A 14,796-nucleotide genomic window follows, 5' to 3' on the forward strand; every position below is an offset into this window, starting at 1 on the left:
AAATGATGCATATGATTTAAAATTATGCAACAATAATAACCTTCAATAGCAGACATACATAGAAAAGATCCCACGAGTTAAAAATTAATTGAGTGGGGAATCCAGAGCAACCATTCAATCGAAAACCCCTCGAAGTCAAGAAAACTATACCCATGCGCATAATTTCCAAAAAAAACCTGGAGCAAGAACGTATATTAAATGTTTATTAAACGACCTAGATAGTTCTCTATTTCTTTATGGAAGTACAATCTCAAAAGGTACCTTCATAAAGGTAAAATATAAGAAAAACTCCACTTCAGTTCTTATATGACAGAAATAAGATTTTTTCCTAATAAAATTATATAAAGTAAATAGCTGCATAACAGGAAGAATGCTGTTTGAAGCCTGAAATGATTTGGTTAACTGGAAGTACAATATACTTCATAATTAATACCACTTCTGAGGGGGAAAATACATAGCTAATTTACTACTATAGTACACATGCAAAATTTTCTGAGGGAGGCATATTATGCATGTTTCATCTTTTCATAATTTTCAACAATTCTAAACTACTCAACAATTCTAAACTACTGATAAAAATTGTAAACTGTTTCTTACCTTCGGAAAGTGGATTGCGTTCACTTTACTACATATACATATAAATATGGTCAACAATACTGCAACACCTAGGATAAATAGGATATTGTTTTTAAAATAGATTCAGAAATAAGCAGTCAATATTCAAAGCAGAATTTAAATATATGAAGAATTAAACGTTCCCATTGACTCAAATGATGTCGACCCCTTTAAACACAACATTCAATGGGACATAACTCAAGTATGATTAAATTGACACTTCTCAATTTCATACTTATTATGTAGTAATCAGTATGTATTGTGTAAAGGTCTCGTAACATTTAACATTTGCAGGTTTTGGATTTATAGTGGGAAATAACTCAATAATGATTATAAAGTGACACCAAAAAAATATCAACTTGAATTGTGTTTTATGATAAAATACATTGCGTATAAGTTTCAGGACATTTGGTTGTAGCAAAATTAGTTATGTGGAAGTCTTATGCAATAATCATAAATAGTTTCTGAGAAAGTTTTAAGCGAAAACCATATATTGATTTTGAGACACAGCTGGACATGTGAACCCCCCCACCCTCACCTGGGTTTTTTTCTTCCAAAAAACTAAATATTACTTAAATAAAATTTTGAATTAAAACCAAATAGTTTACAGATCTTAAGATTAATATAAGCAAAGAAGTGTGTAAAGTTTTAAGCAACAATCATAAATTATTTTTGAGATACAGTGCGACATGTAAAAAACTCTCCCCTCTTTTACAAAATACTCAATAACTCAAAAATAAAATTTTGAATCAATCAGCAAAAAGTACACAGATCTTTAGATGAATAAAACAAAGAAGTGTGTAAAGTTTATAGCAGTAATCATAAATCATTTTTAAAATACTAATAGCTCAAAATTTGACTCATCACCAAAAAGTATACAGATTTTTAGGATAATATAACAAAGACATGTGTAAAGTTTGAAGCAAAAATCATAATTTGTTTTTGAGATATGGCCGACATGGAAAAAAACCTCCCCCTTTTTTACAAAATACCCAACAATTCAAAAATGAAATTTTGAATCATCACCAAAAAGTACACAGATATTGAGATTAATATAACTAAGAAGTGTTTAAAGTTTTAAGTCATAATCAAGAATGGTTTTTGAGATACAGTGTGATAAAGACACCCCCCCCCCTCCCTGTTTAGTTTATAAAGTGCAGTAACTCAACAATTTTATTTTCACCAAAAACAGATCATTTGACCATCATAAGAAACAACTATATTAAATTTCATGGCATTTGGATAAGTCGTTCTCAAGTTATGGTGAGACATGTTTACGCCAGACAGCCGGACACCAGACATTTCTGTACCATAATATGTCCTGTCAAAATTTTGACGAGCGTATAAAAACAATCCATTGATGTACCTTTCCATTATGTTCATTATTATCTTGTGTTTAAATTTCACAGATTTCTATTTACTTATACTAAAGTAAATATGCGGAAACCAAGAAAAATGCTCATTTCGGCTTTTTTTTGTAGCCCCCAATTCCAAAACTATTGAGACTTTATTCAGATAACCCCCAAGTTCTATCCCCACCTTCCTATGGTGGTATTCAACCTCCAAGTATAAGATTTTCAGAGATCCATTCACCAGAACTAAAGTTACTGCAGCAAACTAAATAAGTCTCAGTACGAAGACGCAGACAACATGATAGCATTATATACAACGCAAAGAAATTGTTCTGGTCATATAAAAAAATGTTAAGCGTCTTAATTTTCTTCCAGTCTTAGTACCGCCTACTTAACGTTTTTTTTGGTACAATTTTCAATAAGCACTGTTAAAGTGTGTGAATAACGTATAAATGTTAAGTTTAATAAAAGACACAAAAACTGTATTGCTATCAATTCTAAAATGAGTTTTGAGGGTGGTGTGAAGAAGCAAGCTTATTATAATTATATATGCCAATCTCTTATTATATTATTTATTGGCAACCCTTATTACCCTCGTGACACAAGTTCTATTTATTTTTCACTTTTAAGAGGAAAATAAATGACTTAGGGTTAGCGCTAAAATTAGGGTAGGTCATCAGGTAACGGTAAACAAACATATACTATTTTTTTGCCTAAGACTAGTCATTTTGCCACTGAGTTTTGAGGGCAGTGTGAAGAAGAAAGCTTATGCCAATCTCTTATTATATTATGCAAGTGTATTTCAAAAATTTTGAGGAAAATACAGCAAGATTAGAGTTAGTTTAGCATGGGCTTAGTTTATTTATAAACATAATGTAAACTTACCTAAATTTTCACTATTAACTACTGAACAGGATCCGGAACACTAACAATACTATGGTACGAAAATACTTCTAATCTGCAACACCTACTAAGAGACCAAGAAATAAAGAGAAATCAAAAAGTGAAATAAATAAGTTTGATTGCACCTTGAGTGAATAATTCTACATATTCCCAAGAATTCATTTTTTATTGAATCTTGGATTTCTAAATACCTAAATTGACTGGCTGATTAAACATACACATGTATCAATGAACTTTAATAGATCAGGTTTTCAATGATCTTTCACTATTTTGGTTTCCCTCTTACACCTCAATTGATATCAATAACCCCAAATAAGAGGCCCACAAACCATAAACTGAATACAATTTCATTAAATATCTGGGAATCCACCCCCTTTATAAGTAACGTACCACTCAGAAATATTAATCTTAAATTTATGTAAATGAAAAGTAAGCTCCATAAATAAAATTCAACAATGTGGCTAAAAATTGACCATAGATAGACAAACAATTCACTTACATTCGCATTTGAACTATGTTTTTGTTAATACAAATTAAAAGTAAACGTCATTCAGACAGCTAAGCTAATTTGAGGCGCATTGCAATTCAAATTACAATTGATGGTAGGATGTAAACCTTTTCAAATGTGAATTAAACTAAGGCCGTGTTCACACCAAACGCCGTGTAGAGTAAGCATGTTTACAATTAGTTTAGTGTAGTGTACACTGGTTTCACATTACATTTGTTCACATCTATACACCTTGTTTAGCTACCTGTACATAAGATTTGTTCCCACTTGTAAACTATATGTCATTTAAATGTTCATTACGTAGAACTGAATTCAAAATTTTTGAAAATTTTTTCTAGCGGTAAGAGAACAACTATTTGACTTCAAAAGAGGGGTGGGGGATAGGAATGGAAATATTCCGATCCCCAATTTGATAAAAAAAAAAAAAAAGGTCATACAGATAATAAAAAAATTTATTCTGAATCAAGAGTTTCCCCATACATTATAGTGTTAAATATTGAAAAAAAAAGTGTTTGATCACCAGCATCGAAAAAAAAGGAATAAAAACGTACGTAAGTTAAGTGGTTGCTACTTTATGAAAGCCATTTTTATAATTTGCAGTAGTTTGAATATCACTAGAGATGTCTCGATAACGCATTAGAAAACGTTAGCTGCAACAGCGTGCTTACAGCCGGGAAAAAAAGGATTGAGATATTATGGATCACTACATTTTTATCTTTTCTGTTCGTTTCAAATGGTTTTTCTTCTCCAAGGAATATTTGGTAAAGGAATAGGGTAACGTTTTTTTAATTTATTTTACGTGTTATTTAACGGAACTGAGATACTAGACAAACAGATCATTTACCTCACATTTTTTTTAGTCATGCATTTATGCGTGAATCGTTTTTTGAGTAAAGACCAGTGGCGAATATTTCAGTGTACGTCAAGTCGATTCGGGAAGACCTTTTCAAATGAATTAGGCAGCAACTATTTACTTAAATTTTTGTGGAGGGGGAGGGGGCGTGAGCTTTTGATTTTTTTTAGGACAAATTTTGGTGACAAGTCGAAATCAATTTTAGCATTATATATAGTGGCAGCTGAGGTAGAAACAAACATTTTTTTTCAGGGCCAAAAACTGGAAACATTTTTTGTTTCCAAAACAAAATCCATAGCTCACCACCCCACCCCCTTGCCTTTATGTTTTATACTCGACTATAATAGCTCCTCCCCCGAAAATCAATTGGTTGCTGCCTTATGGGTTCGGCAATGATGCTGCTTTGAGTCTTGATTAGGGGTTAATAAAGTACGTTAATTTTTTTTAACCAAACAAAAATCTGTAAAATTTAGACAACTAATAATTATCAAAAATATCAATTTTACTCAAAAATAGTTTCCTCCTTAAATATTTACACGATAAAACTAATGTCCTAAATGCAGGTTTGTGTACACTTAACCTACACATGGCCTACATTGACTATCGACTGTGTGTAGGTAAAACATGATTTAAACTACATGTAAACATTGAGTTTTATCAATGGGAACGCAATTGTGTTTAGTTTACGTGTGAGTTACACAAACACAACACCGAATTTAGGTCAATGTGAACACGGCCTAATTCAAATTAGTTAATGTCAATCCAATTCAAATTAGGTGTGAACTCTGTATTATTATCAGGTAGTTTTAAAACTGAAAGATACTTTTAAGGGAAGGGAAAGAAACGGTTGAAACCATGTGTGTTACAAACACTGTTTATTCAAGTCAGAATCCTGGATCTCAAAAGCACTTTCGTAATGTCAAATGAAAACATGAATATGATAGTAATATACAAAACTATTTATTACTAAGTAAACGACATTTATTTTAGTGGAAAATCTGCATTCCAGGGGTAAATTGAGGCAAATAATATCATTGAGTGCATTTTCTTGTCAAGTGACCAGCAGACATTGAAATCTACCTTTTGAATGAAAGGAGAACTCATAAGTTGAAAATGAATGATGTAAATCTAGATTCTAATAATAGCAAAAGGGAGCTCACATTCACAACAGTTAAAGCATTGCTGAGTTAGTGAACAGAGCATTTTTCTCATTAACTTAAATCCACCTATTGGAATGGATAAAACCCGAATTTTAAGACATAAGTTATAAAATATCTGATAAAAAGCAGTACTAAGCGTGCATGTTACGCTAGAAACATATTCAAAGAATACAGTTTTATAACTTCTTAATGTCATATCCAATATTTATCAAAACCTAAAGGGGAGATACATGTGTACATGCACCTTACTTCCTATTTTTTTCCGTGGATGTCAATACACCTAATCGCTATTTATTCCATACCGGATAAGTTCTAACATTACACAACTTTTTCATCCAGTTGAAGCTATCTGGGGGCCGTTGAAACAATTCACCATGCACAATACTTTTTAATGAAAACCCTTTTAACTTACCGTAAATACTTAAAACAAAATAATTTTTACTTCAATTTAATTTCGAAAAAAGTGGATCATACTATATTAAAGTTTCTTGATAATCGCTTTCTAAAGTTTTTCCTCCCTCAGCTCTCTACTGAAAAACCTCTATTTTCAGCCGCATGACCCAAACAGGAAGTTTTACATGTGACTGGTTTTGCCAGATTGGACTAAATAGCAATAAGGTGTATTTTCTGGGATTGTTGAAAACTTGCATATTCATCACTATCTGATTTTATGGGTATAACAATCCAGACAGACAAATAGCAATAAGGTGTTTAGGAAAACATGACCTAAAGCCTCCTTCATATAAGTCAAAAACTTGGGAACTCATACTGAATGGTCAAATGTGTTCAATATGAAAATTGCAGTTAAGATGGTAAAATCACAAATCAGCCGTTAACGAAATGGACTGAAAGTATGACTTTTGCGCAAATTTAAAAGGGAAACAGAGGCGGATTTAGAGGGGGGCCCGGCCCCCCCTTTTTGGGAAAAAATTTGGTTGCTTATATAAGGAATCACTGAAGCGTGACTGGAGCGGGCCCCCTCTTAGGTCAGTCAGTGGGCCCCCACATATGAAAATTCCTGGATCCGTCACTGGGAAATGATGGGGAAGGGGCAAATTAACATTCAAGCAGAGAAAATGCTGTTTAAATTAGTATGCGGGTTTTAAATATAGAGTGAAAGTGGAGTCATCTTTTTAAACTTAAGTTAAATATAACTTATGTAGACTTACCTTCTAATTCAATAAAAAAAAAAAACACACACGACTCAGAACTATGTCTAATTCACTTGGACTACTAATATGCAAACCTAAAAACAAAAAGAAATATATCATAAAATAGTGATTGAAAAATTCACAACACTTTGAAAGGATAATCCAGACACGTGTTACACGGGGAGGGTATCTGGTCGTTCCGGCCCCAAACCGATCCGGCCCCAAGTCAATCCGGCCCAAAGTCGATCCGTCCCAAGTCGATCCGGCCCACGTCGATCCGGCCCCAAGTCGATCCGGCCCCATAATAAAATAAGAAATAACTATATTGATCTTGGAGGCGATTTCATTTTTTTTGTGTTCATATACACAGAATATCTAATTAAATATTTACAGTCCACTGGAATCTATTAAATTTAACTCATCATAATGACTTGATTATAATCAAATCATTAGTCTATAATTGGTTTGTTTATTCAACAATTGTCTGATGATTTTCAGAGTTTGTATGAGTTTGACTGTCCCTTTGGTATCTTTCGTCCCTCTTTTAAGAACTTAAAAGAAAAACAATGTTTGTATGTATCAGCTTGGGGATCGGCTTGTACCGTTGTGTATGTAACTATTTGTTATTACACAAGATGAAAGACTTGTTAGGATCACAGTCAATTGAAAGAAAACGCTAATTACTGCTGATTAATGTTGATGTCTGAATTGTTTTAATATAATTATACCCAATAATCTTGAAAACTTGTAATAAAAACATAATCAACCTAGTTGTTTTATACTCATCTGAAGAAAATATTTTTTAATTTTTTTTTACCGTAGATCTACACCTTTAACATTATAATAAAAATCATAAACATTTATGAATTACTTTAATATCTATCTTTACTTTTATTCCTTATAAATATATTTTTTTATTGGGGCCGGATCGACTTTACATTTGGGCCGGATCGACGTGGGGCCGGATCGACGTAGGACGGATCGACTTGGGCCGGATCGACGTGGGGCCGGATCGACGCGAAAGCCACGGGGAGCATGTTTGTTTACAAATAATAATGTCACGTGATCGCGCACTGACCTCGCATGTTGCATCGCCCTTACAATTCACCAATACATAACCATTTTCATGCAAACATGCAACGTGAATGTGATTGGTTATCAAATAATATAAAAATAATGCATGAACCGTTGAAGAAAAAATTATTTCATCAAATAGATGGATTTTCACTTTCGACACGAATAGGTCGAGTTGACATTTCTGTCATCGGAGATAGTATTCAGATAAATGGGATAAAACGGACCGTCAAAAAGGTCTAGAGAAGCACATCAGTAGAACCTTAACATGAATAAGTAATACTTACAAAAAATTCTCTAATTGATAAACTATATGACTAAAATTTCACGAAAATAACAATAAATAATTTTGTTCTTCGTGATGAAACTGCTTAAATTGGCGCGAAAAATATTCTTACTCCTACTGCTTCACGTAAAAAAAAATGTATAGAATTGAATTCGACTACAGTTCAGCATAAAAAAACGTGAATATGCAAAAGTCTGATAATATGTTAATGAAAAAGTGTGTATGAATTTTCGTAAACGAAGTTACCTGTATACTTCACCAAGAACTACATTTGAGCGCAAAGATCGTATGTGTGATTCGGCTTATGTAACAATCGTCAATCGGAACTACTCGGCTATTCACTTCGTGCAACCAGAAAGGCCGAGAAGTTCCGATTGGTAACAAAGTACAACATGATTAATGGAATTTTTTGAGTTGCTATTAAATCATTGAAACCACGTGATTGAGGCCATCTATTTTTATTGCGGGTTCCACATATCTAAATCGGAATTATAGAAAAAATGGAATTTTGTGAGCAGAATCAAAACAGAAATGATGAACACTGCAACATTTCCATCAAAATAAAAATAGGATGGAGGATCTGTGTATTCACATTATTTGTAAAACTCTCCTTCTTCCTGTGAAGCGTGTGCTTTACATCGAGGCTTATTATGCTAAGCATCGACGCCACAGTACTTCAACCAATCAGACAATGTTTATTTTGGGCATTCTATCTAATTTTACTCAGATTTTGGAATATTTTAATCGAAATTATAGAAAAATGGAACATTGTTAGTACATATAAAATAGAAAAAGATGAATACTTTTAGCTGGAGATAATTTGGATGGGGGTTCTGTGTATTCACATTATTTGCACAACTCTCCTTACTGATGCCATATTTTGGAATTTCCGTGACCTAAATGGTTCGCGAAAATTAATATTTTTATATATAGTATAGTAAACACCCATGCAACCACGCATTCCATATTGCAGATAGGACCCGACACAAATATCAATTTCGTGTTTCGGTAGTTAAGCTTGTGATGGTCATTTTAAGATGCATTATTTGAATATAATCAAATATGAAAATTATTCATATTTTTATTGATATATTTATATTTTTATTCTTCTTCAATATATCTAGTTATTATGACAGATCTACCATCATCAGGGGTCCAACTGTCAATTTAATGTTAAAGTCTTTAACTTTGATCTACTAAGCATATCTCCAATACTTTTATGTTTGCTATACGCAACTATTGGTGCTGTATTGAATATTTGTACACAGTCTTCGTCGTACTGTAATAAATGCCAGCTAGTGTTTCATTATACGTTTCTTTATTTTACGTATATATGGATGATATTTAGTTATTAAAACTAACGGAATACTTTGCTTCTCTTTAGATTTGTTTTGTTGTAATAAATCAGTACGGTCAATTGATAAAGTATCAGTAATACTATCATCTATTTCCACGTTATCATAACCCCTATCTAATAATTTCACTTTGAAATTAGTTAGATTGTTTATTAATTAATCAATTAAGTTGTTGTTGTAATATGTGTGGCTGACTGTTGAAACTGTTGATCCAGTGTCAAGAAGACTCTTAACTGTTCTACCATGTAGTATTACCTCAGTTTCTGTTGGGCTTCCAAATAATCCTGGTGGTACTTGTGTAGAAGGACCTGTCGTTGTTGACTCGCATAAGCCTAATGGTGGTCCTGACCCATAGACTTCTTGTAGTTTAAATTCTTCTTTCCATCTAGTATTGATGTACAACCAATCTTATAGTGTCCTGGTAATCCACATCGAAAGCATTTCTTTTCTTCCTGGTGTTGATAATTTGAAGTTAAAGTAGCTTGTGGTGTAGATGACTCATGATATCCCTGCTGCTGACCATGTCCTCCTCCTCTGTTGTACTGTCCTTGATTTCTGTTGAAATATCCTCTATTGTTCCTAAAACCTCGCCCTCTAATTGATCCTCTTCCTCTAAAATATGTTTCCCATCTATCCATCCTGGTAGTAAGTTGATTAATCAATCCTTCAAATTTATTCATCTGTGATTCCTGTATTGAAGTATCAGAAATTGCAGTTGCTTTGGCTGGTTGTGGCTTATGAGATGATAACTTCCTCTCCTCATGATCTGTTTCTATCTGTCTAAGTACAACTCTGAGCTCATCAAAATCCTTTATGGTGTCAAACTTATGGCCTGATATATCTTTTAATTCTGTCTTCAAACCAGTCCATAGCATAGAATGTAGCATGCTATTTCTTTCTTTTTGTTGTACTAATCCTCTATCTACTGCTCGACCAATGATGTTTTCCAATCTACAACTTCATTTAGTAACTGTCTCAGTATCATCTTGTCTAGCTCGGTAGAACGGAGCAAGTAAATCCTCCTTTTTCTCCACAGCTTCATATATACTGTCAAGCTTGTGCAAGATATCTGGTATACTGGCTTTTGCTCCAAGGTGCATGGCAACCATTCCTGCATCTCCTTTCAGTGATCGCCTAACAGCATAATTGATGTTCTCTTGGTCTTATCAGCCATCAATACAGTAACTTCATATTTCCAAAGTTCATAGCTGGTTTCACTTTTGGTGTTGTTTCCAGAGAAGTTAGATATCCTGGGTGGATATCTGTACTTGGTATGTTTGGATGGTTCATCTTTCACTTTCGGTTTAGACTCCTCACCTTTATAAGCCAAACATTTCTTTTCTTCATGAATTCTTCAATATCTTTTGGGTGTTCTCCCGCACCTCTTTCTTCAATAATTTCAACAGAGCAATATCTTCAGGTGCAATTTCTTCTGTATCTGCCATGTTGATATATATTTGTTTCACTTATAAGTGATTTGTAAATAAAGATTCACTAAAAAGTGAATAAAGAAAACAAAATTCAACTCAATATGAATAATGAAAAAAAAAAAAAAAAAAAAAAAAGTTTTCACTCAAAGTTGATAATAATAAACTAAATGTTCTGAAAAGGAAATGATAAGTAAACAATAACCAAAATGTAAATAATGAAAAATAAACTAAAATAATTTTCACTAAGAAGTGACTTAATAAGTTTCACTGATAAGTGCTTAAGTAAATATACTAATAAGTGCTTAAATAAAGAATATAAAAATCAAAATTCAAATTATCTGAAAAGAAAATGTATAAATTAATCCAAAGTCAAATGTAAATAGCAATAGACAATAAATACAAATGAAAATACAAGTAAATAAATATATGTCTGAAACTAAATAAAGTATAAGTCAACATATGCAACTACATGTATTCCAGTCATAATTAGGTTCGATAACTCTGTTACCTGTTACCTAATCTGTAAGTTCCGCCTCTGTCAGGCGCACCACCATACGGTGTAACTTGGGAGTTGCTATATACGGGGGCTCAATCACACCTTAACTACATGATTTATAATGGGTTTCATCATGAATTTTATGTTAACCAGGTATATACAAATAGTAACCATAAATGGGAAGTTAATATATACTTTAATGGGAAGTTAATATATATTTTAATGGGAATTTAAATTTACTTTAAATCATGGGAAATTTAATATATAAACTTTAAGGTAAATATGTACATGACTCCACTCCTGGCTTATTCATACTTCTACTTGCACAGTTCAAAACAGTTCTTCACATGGAATTGATCACAGTTTCAAGATTATTGTCAATTGAATAATGATGATTTTGATAGTCACATGCAATCTGTATGTGACTGGTTTAATTAGGATTATGTAAAATGTACTGGTTACCCGTGTAATGATTTAAAAAATATATATATATAGATATTTCATCTTTGTTACCATCCATCCGTGGTTTCCTTTTGTTAATATACAATATTATCATTGAAATGATTTCATAAACAATCGTATAATACTAATATATATATTAGGTCTTGTCAAAACTTACATCGTGATTAGGCCACGTTGCCATGTTTGTTTTCTTTGATCACGTTGATGACTTAATTAATATCTCCACAATCTAGCTTTATCCTTAATTATCATACGAGTTACAATAAACGTGTCATATTTAATTGCAATACAAACAGTTAAATCTAATTGAAATATTTGCATGTGCAAAATAAGTGTCGAACATCGTCTACGTTTGAAAATTATTTGGTCGCCATTTTGTTTTATGTAACTTCGAAATTTTATCAAAACAAATAACATGTATCCACTTTAACAGAGGGAAACAATGTTTAATTCTATGCTGCATTAAGGTAAGACAATTATTGAAAAGACATGCATCTAACAATTTTTCGATTTTCATCGTTTAAATCTTCAAAAATATATATTCCCATGTCGCCCACGCTATCAATGTACATGTAAACTGCATGGTTGGTGCATGCAAATCTTTTTTTATAGTGTGAGATACTGTTTCTAATAAATATATTGAAGAACATGTGAAAACGGAAAATTTTTAAGTACAAAAAGACACACTTTGATAAATATTTGAAATATTACTTTTTGATTTATAACTAAATGAATAGTTGCATGTCGTGTCGTTGTGAACCTTCAACAGTCGCCGCCATTTTGAAAATATTGCTGAAGACTGCAAAAATAAGAACTTTTCAACCAAATTTCGAAGCAAAAAGTTTAATACCTGAACTGAAATGGTTTGCGATTTCATTTAAATGAATATGTTTTCGATCTTTTTAGGGGTTGGGAGGATATAAGAAACAATAAATTAGTTGAGAAAATTGATTTTAAAAAGGTCTCATTACAATTTTATCGAGAATTAACGAAGATGTCAACGGAGGCTGTGTGGCTATGTCACCTCAATTTTCAAACTTATTTCAAAGCACGAAATCATATTTCTGAACTGAAACTTAAAACATATTTAATTGTAAAAAAATATTAACTGTAAAAGGCGGGGTTGGGAGGGAAAATATACATTATAACAGAAAAGTTATGACCGTTTTATCTATGTACCCCGTTCACTTTCATTGATAATCAATCGGCCATTAATGATATACAACTTAAGTGTAAAAGTCACGTGATGACCGATATAGTTGGATATGATCAAAATCACACAGTATAGACTCTAAACAAAAACAGTATATCAGATAATCAGATAATATACCAATCAAAAATCTGCTTACTAATGTACGCTATCTGAAATTCAAAATTTAAAGTATAATCTATAATACTAAAATTACGAGGTGCAATTTGTCAGCCGTCATCACGTAAAAACGACGAATCAAAGAATTCAACTTTATATACAACTAATATAGTACAAAGGTGTAGATCAAAAATTACACCACTCCAGGCCCTTTTGTTTTCCACGTAATTAATATCGCCAATAATTAGGAAGTTCCTGGTCGAGTCCGATACCGATACCAATAGTATAATCACCTGTTACCTATTACCTTATCTGACGTTCCGCATCTGACAGGCGCACCACCAAACGGTGTATTCAGGATTAATATGCTATATAAACGGGTCATAATCACAGGGTTGACACTACTTAATTGTCAAATTGTTACCTATTGTTGTATTTTAATCCGTAAGACTTTCTAAGATAACAATACGAATACTAAAAATCTGGACTAAAAATAAGTTTCAATTTGTTAGCGGGCATGACGTAAAACAGCGAATCAAAGAATTCAACTTTATTTATAACTAATATAGGACAATGCTGTTGATTAAAAAATATTCCATTCCTGGACCTTTTGTTTTCCAAATATTTAATATTTCCAGTTCGACGGGTTCAAACAGAAAGATTTGAAAGCAGAGAAAATTGTGTATCTTATAATCGGCATGACTTTATCAGATGACAGTACTAATACTGAGATGTAAGGCTTGCGCATAGTTATATACTTTAATTCAGTCACGGACCCGCGATATCACGGGTGTGTTCTAGTATAATACTAAATATCAATCACTCAATGTACCAATGACAATCAGAAATTCCTTATGAAAAAAAAATAAAGATATTAATAACTGCAAAGAAAATCAATGTATTAATAAATGAAAAGCAATTAAAGATAATCACTATATATAAACAATACTAAAGAGAATAACACAAATCAATATAAGAAATATATATATAACCACAATGACTTACCAACTATATGCAAAACCTGAACTTGTATATGAGTTGTAAAGCTTGTACGTCTACAAACCCATGTCAGACAAGTATGATATCAAATCAAAGGGAAAAAATATATAAATAAGTTAAATATATACAAATGAATATAACTATATTTATATACAACTAGGACAATATAATCACAAGAAAACTCTACTGTATCACTGTTCCAATCTACTCAAGTCAAAGTACAACTAAACTAACAACAAACTATACCAAGCTAACCTAAACCAACCTAAATAAATCTCTCCACTAAAGACTAAGCCCAAAAAATAGTAATAGCAAAGTTAAATATAGTATAAGTGCCTTTCCTAGGTATGGTGTAATATGGTGGATAAGTAAGGATAGTAAGTATGAAGGTTAAGTAATCAATTGTTAATTGTACTACACAAGCTCACTGATCTCAATTAAACTTTTAAAGTTTTAACTGTTAATTCAAAATTTAGTTTCTAGAAAAGTTTAACTACTTCATCAAATGTTAAATGTAACAAATATCAAAAGTCTATTTATCCTTAATATTCATTTCAAAGGCGGATTTAGGAAGATGTCCAGGGAAACTTGTCCTCCCCCTTTTTGTAGGAAAAAAATGGTTGAATATTTAGTGAATCAATGAAGCATTAAAGGAGCGATGCCCCCTCTTCTGCAGTCAGTGGGCGTCCCCTTATGAAAATTTATGAATCAGCCACTGCATTACGTAAGGAAAAAAATGCCCAGACACATTTTAATTGATCATTTTGAAAAGTTGACTTTCTTTCGTACTTCGATCATCTCCTGAATGATGTATGATACATGTATATATATACTGTGACATTT

The 14,796-nt window shown here is 32.2% G+C and overlaps 1 long non-coding RNA gene across 1 annotated transcript; it reads right to left on the reverse strand.

Annotated features, from left to right (window-relative positions):
* Nucleotides 1–597: 597 nt before the first annotated feature.
* Nucleotides 598–6,641, reverse strand: LOC139511450 (uncharacterized). The gene is made up of 3 exons (XR_011662026.1): nucleotides 6,561–6,641; nucleotides 2,853–2,937; nucleotides 598–665 (listed from the first exon to the last, which is right to left on the reverse strand). It is a non-coding gene; the product is annotated as an uncharacterized lncRNA (long non-coding RNA).
* Nucleotides 6,642–14,796: the final 8,155 nt, after the last annotated feature.

Source organism: Mytilus edulis, chromosome 2 (genome assembly GCF_963676685.1).
Source record: "Mytilus edulis chromosome 2, xbMytEdul2.2, whole genome shotgun sequence".
Lineage (NCBI taxonomy): Eukaryota > Metazoa > Mollusca > Bivalvia > Mytilida > Mytilidae > Mytilus > Mytilus edulis.